Raw genomic sequence first — 6134 nt, forward strand, 5'->3', positions numbered from 1 at the left:
TTCGATCTACAATTCTGTGCACCAGCTCTTTGAACGTCACGTTTACCTCCCCAACCTGTGCGCCCAGCTCCCAAATCCTTAAATCCCTCTAGGGCCTTGATTGAAAACCCCCATGTCGAGGCTGACTCATGATCGAAGCTTTGCCCTTGTTTTTCTGCTGGTCATCCTCTAACCTCTTGTATTCTTCAATGCACCTCATCAACTGCCTCATATCCTTAGGTGGTCTCCTTGTCAACGAGTCTCGTAGTTCGAAATCCTCGGGCAATCCCAACCGAAAGGTACTCACTACGATTTTTTCATTGCCTTCGCCAATTTTGTTATACAGCTCCCAATATCGGTTAGCATAGCTGCGGAGGGTTTCCCCTGCCCCCATTTTCATCGATAGTAATGCATCCACGGGTTGCGGAACTTGGCTGTATGTCATGAACCGAACACCAAACTCTTGAATTAGCTCGGCAAAACTGTGAATTGAGCCTTTCTTAATTCGTTGAACCACCTTAAGGCAGTGCATTCAAGACTCAAGGGAAATACCTTACAGATTAATGCATCGTTATAAGTATGCAAGGACATCATCTGAATATAATGGCTTACGTGCTTTACCGAATCCGTTTTTCCGTCATAAGAATTGAACAAAGGCCGCGCAAATCTACCTGGCATGGGGGCTCGTTCAATGTCCCCTGAGAACGTCGAACGAGCGGCTCTGTGTAATGCTCAGCTCATGGCATCCATAGCGGCATTCTAGGGTCATTGCTCCTCTGGGGAATTTAGTCCTAGTCTGCATACTCCCGCGAACGCTCCCGGTGTCGATGGGAACCAAATTGGTGGAAGCCTGCTCTATGGTGACCTCCCACGCTAGCCGACGCTTCCTCACGCTCCTCGCGGTCCAACTCCAAATCCCTTACCAGCCTACGCAAATGTTTGAGCTCCTCGTCCCTTTCGTCAAAACGATGATGCCCTGAAGCACCCGACGATGTTTGATGCGTTTGAAACGACCCTTCTCTAAGGTCAGACCGCTTTTCCCCTGCTCACGTTGCCTGTCTTTGCACCTTTTTTGCCTTCTTTCTCGCCAAGTAGATCCCCATAAAGATCTCCAAGAACCACTTTCAGCATAACTTCCTGATTGACCTCCAAACATTTTCCTTGCGTGAGTCTCGGCAGAACCACAGCTACGTAGGAGATTCCCACAGACGGCGCCAATTGTGCGCACCCGGAATATGGTTAACGAGCTTGACCTCTACTTAGGCTCACAATCTATTTATATCGAGGGTTTTGGGTTTCCTACTATGGGTGGCCCTTTGCTTAGAGACCTAGTTACGCACCCTTGCTCTCACAAAACTCTCTCCCTTTTCCCTCACAGAGTTGCCAACCCCCTGGTTCTTACTCTACTTTTCTATTTATAGGTTGAGATAAGTGGAGGTGTTATGATTACCTTTTGATGGCGGTCCAATTCCATCGTTTCTAAGTGGGTGCTCTGTCGGGGACGGTGGTAATGGCATTGGAACTGGTTGCCATCTCTAAAAAACGGTTTGGATGCGATATTCCTTAAGGCAATACCAGGAAGCCGAGACATCGTTCTACCAAGCAATTAAGCACCCGATTAAGTTAAGATTGATTAGGAGGGGCTCACCCTTGACGTTCAAGGCAAAATGGTCCCGTTACGATTTTTTGGGCTCATATTGGGTCTCAAGGGGTGTTCGGATCAAGGTCATAAGTCCAATGGGGAGAGAGTCAGGTGTTGTATCTCAAGGCCAGGGCCCAAGGCCCAATAGGCCTGGGGCCCTATTCCGTATGGTGCCATAAGGCTAGGGTCCAAGGCCCAATGACCCCAGGGCCCAGCCCCGTACAGTGGTTATGAAGAAACTTAAATCATACATAATCTAATAAAAAAAGAATTTGAATATATCGACCTCACCAATATATATATATATATATATATGAGTGAAAATTTTTAATTTCTTTCTACAAACAAAATTAAAAAGCCAAAAGAGATTGATGAAAAATAGGTGAGAATTAAGAATGATGAGATAAATAATAAAGTGAGAAAGAGCCTGAAAATAATAATAGAGAAAATAAAATGGGGAAAGTGAGAGATAATAACGAATGATACATATTAGGATTACAAGTCAAGCCACTAAAGAGTAGAACTCCCAATGTCATTGATGAGAACTCACAACCACAATCTCACTCTTGTTACCATTTTTTAGGAAAATGAAATTAGGGATTACTTAATTATTTTTATGAAATGAGTTGAACGAGTTACGAATATGAATGTTTAGGGGTTTTATTTTTTGTTGTTTAATGAGCTTTCGTTGAATATTTTATGCATTTATTTCTGTTTGGTCTAATCTTGTTTTTTGGGCTAACATTTTATGTTATTAGGGCTCATTTTTATAAGAAATGTTATGTCCACAATATTTTCACAATAAATTTTAAATGGTAGGTTATTACTCATTGTTACGAGTGGGCAAAAAAATAATTTAAGTGGTGGGTTCAAATTAGAGTCATAACCATCTATGATTTATTGTGAAAATGTTGTGAACATAGCACTTCTCCATTTTTGTTGTTATTTGAACTTTTATTTATGTTTTTGTTTAAGGGCTTAAGGATTATGGTTGGAGTGTTCAAGATTATTTTTGTGAATAATACTAGAGACACAATAAAATGTCGCAACAATTCTTATATTAGCATAAAAAAAAATCAAATTACAGATTAAAAAAGGCCCAAATGTGAGATGGCATTTTAATTTCAAAATGTTGTGAAATTGTTGTGACATTTTATTCTATTCCAAGTTGTACGTGGTGTGAGCCCGGGCCCAATGAGCTTTGGGCCCTGGTCTTAAGGCGCAATGCACTATCACATGCCCGTTGGGCCTTAGGTCTTAATCCGAACTCTCTTTCATGCCCAATATGAGCCTAAATTCCAAAATAGATCCCTTTCCTCTTGAATATCAGTAAAAGCTAGCGCCGATCAGTTGTGCGTTGATCAGGAAATGCGTGTGCCGAGAACATCCTATGTTCTCGGCTGCCCGGTATTGCCTAGGGGAATATCGCTGCCGAGCAGTCTTTTGGAGGCTGGAACTAGTTCCAATGCCACTACCACTGTCCCAACAGAGCATCTTCTTACCAAAAACGATGATACCAAACCCCACCCACACGAGTGAGGTCTGGAAGCAATCATAACCCTTCCACCCATTTGAGGCTATAAATAGGAGAACAGAAGCAGAGGTGGGGGTAAAGTGGAGTGACAAAATAGAAAGGAAAAGAGTGATAGTATCAATGGGGAAGAGAGCAACTTGAAGAGAAAAAGGAGAGTTCACAAAAACTAAGGGGTGCTTAAATTGTAGGAAATTCTCCTGGCAAAGGACTACCAATAGTAGGAAATTCTTAAGCCCACAGTACAAATAAGTTGTGAGCTTAAATATTGGCCCATCTTGATTAAAGCCTAATTGGGCACGCACACAAGCATTATTCTTATTTTCATTGTATCCAATATTCTTGAGATTATCTACTCAAGGTGGTCAATATTTTTTTAGGAAAGACAAAATGTGCTAATTTAAAAATAATTGTGTTAATTTTTTTTTTTTTTTTGCAATTATAATTTGTTTTTGGCAAGTCTAGGTGGTCACAGGGCCACACTGACTTGTATGTGCAGTCACCCTTATTCTTATCTAGAGATCTAGCAAATTCAAACTTGATTACAAAGAATCCAGATTGATACCTTCTGGACGGCTGAGATAAAAAAAATTAGAGATTTAATTCTCCTTATGAGCTATCCAATCTAAGAAGGTAAAAAATTGAAATTTTAAAAAGCTACTCTTATTAACTAATCTTTCGGTGGAGATTCTTAACTTATCATCTCGGCAATTTATAAGTAGGGTATGACATAGGATTTGGATTTAATTTCAACCTTCCTTGATTGCTATTAAAAATGTAAGGAGGAAATTAATTGTGATCTCGAAATATAAGGATTAAAGATAGTATTTTGTTGGCCTTTATTATTACTTTATCTAAAATAAAAATTCATCAATTACTCATATTAATTTGTGAAAATTAAGAAGGTATTCACTTCACTTGACTGAAACAAAACAAAATGGCACACTCGAACTCCACATCTTCAAGCAATAAGCTCCAAGGGAAGGTGGCCATAATCACCGGAGGAGCAAGTGGCATGGGTGAGGCCACGGCGCGCCAATTCGCCGCTCACGGCGCACGAGCCATTGTAATTGCCGACGTCCAAGATGAGATGGGCCAAAAAGTGGCCGCATCAATCGGCTCCAAAGTCTGCACATACATACACTGCGATGTCAGGGACGAGGAACAGGTCAAGAACATGGAAGACTCCACGGTGAAAGCGCACGGAAGCCTCGACATCATGTTCAGCAACGCGGGCATGGGGAGAGCGACCCTTACGTGCGATCAGACCGCGCTAGACATGGACCTGTCGGCTTACGACTAGATTATGGCAGTGAACGCTCGTGGAATGGCGGCGTGTGTGAAGCACGCGGCGAAGGCCATGGTGGAAGGGCACGTGAAGGGGAGCATAATTTGCACGGCGAGCATAGGGGCGAGCGTTGGTACTGAGAATTTCGTGGACTACGTGATGTCGAAGCACACGGTGCTGAGGTTGATGAGGTGTGCGAGCTTGAAGATGGGGGCATATGGGATACGCGTGAATTGTGTATCACTTGGGGCAGTTGGGACGCCATTGTTGAAGGAGTTGCTTGGGTATGAAAATGAGGAAGAGGATAGGATGGTAGAGTCATATTACTACTTGAAAGCTGGGGCTTTGAGGCCTAAAAATGTTGCTGACGCTGTGGTGTTTCTTGCTTCTGAGGATTCTGAGTTCATCACTGGCCATAATTTGGCGGTGGATGGTGGGTATAAGGCTTAAGAGTTTGGGTAATAATCCATTACAACGGCCCAGTTGTTCTTGCAGAATAAACAGTAGTTGAAGATGCAATTATGAAATAATAAGTTGGGGAACTACATTTTAAGTCTTTAATAATAATAAAAAGTTCTCTCTATGTGATCAGGCGTAAAAACTCTTTGAAAATAGGAGGGAATCATAGAGGCAAGAATGAAGAGGCTTGATCAATGAAGCACTTGAAATGACATAAAATATTCACTTTAGATTGTTGAAGTGATTAAAAGATTCGACATTGATTGTTTGTAACAAAAATGATCGAATGGTGCTTGTGTTTACCTTCTTCTTTCTGTTTTTAGGTAGAAAGTATTTACACTCTTTCACATCATATATCAACTCTTTTTTTTTTTTTTTTTGATGAACATAAAATTTTTATTTGTAATTTTTTTGGATCTTTTGGATGTGGGTTTTGGCCTGACTGTTTCTCTTCCGTTATTTTGGAAGAGTCCAGAAGGGTGTTGTAGTGTTGTACTCCTCTTTTATATCAACTCTTTGGCATCATTTATTATGTGAAACATTATACTTGGCAATTTGAAACAATTATGACATTGGATAGAACATTTTGGTAGGGCCCACAAGCAAAATTTCCCACAATAATTTTTTTTCTTTTTCTTTTTTTGATTTTCCTTTTTTTTTTTTTTTTATTTTTTATTTTGCATTGTGATTGGGGAGGAGGAAATAATCACAAGTTAAGATAAGTGCTATCAACGAGCCAATTTTTTTTAACAAACAATAAGAGGGTCTGTCTAATAACAAAAAAGCAAAATTGAGTTTTTTTTTTTTTTTTTTTCAAGCTACCTTTTGATATCAAAAAATTGAGCAAAAGCAAAACAAAAAAAGTTAGATTTAGTCTGATTTTTTTTTTTTTTTTTTGTAAGCGTGTTGTCGGAGTTATATGAGCTGTTTCAATGAATAATGAATAATGGACACAGATCAATTTATAAAATTTGTGTACAAAAACTCTAGAAATTTTGAAACCTTAAAAACCAAAATGATAATAGATTTTAGTTAGTTCACAATTTTACTATCAGATGAGAGATTTAAAGTTCAATTTTCCGCCCATACTAATAACCAAATTATCTCTTAGTTTAATGATAAAGAATAATCATCTAAGTAGACATTGGCTAAAACTCTCCAAAAAATTTATTTTGATAATTACTCCAAACATAAATTGTAAAGTTAATTGTGTCAATTTAAACCCCACAATTTTA

General features: G+C 39.6%; 1 pseudogene; it reads left to right on the forward strand.

Annotated features, from left to right (window-relative positions):
• The first annotated feature begins 4060 nt into the window (after window positions 1-4060).
• Window positions 4061-4890, forward strand: LOC142630490 ((+)-cis,trans-nepetalactol synthase NEPS1-like; annotated as a pseudogene).
• The last annotated feature ends 1244 nt before the right edge of the window (window positions 4891-6134 follow it).

This window comes from Castanea sativa, chromosome 4 (genome assembly GCF_040712315.1).
Source record: "Castanea sativa cultivar Marrone di Chiusa Pesio chromosome 4, ASM4071231v1".
In the NCBI taxonomy this organism is placed as follows: Eukaryota; Viridiplantae; Streptophyta; class Magnoliopsida; order Fagales; family Fagaceae; genus Castanea; species Castanea sativa.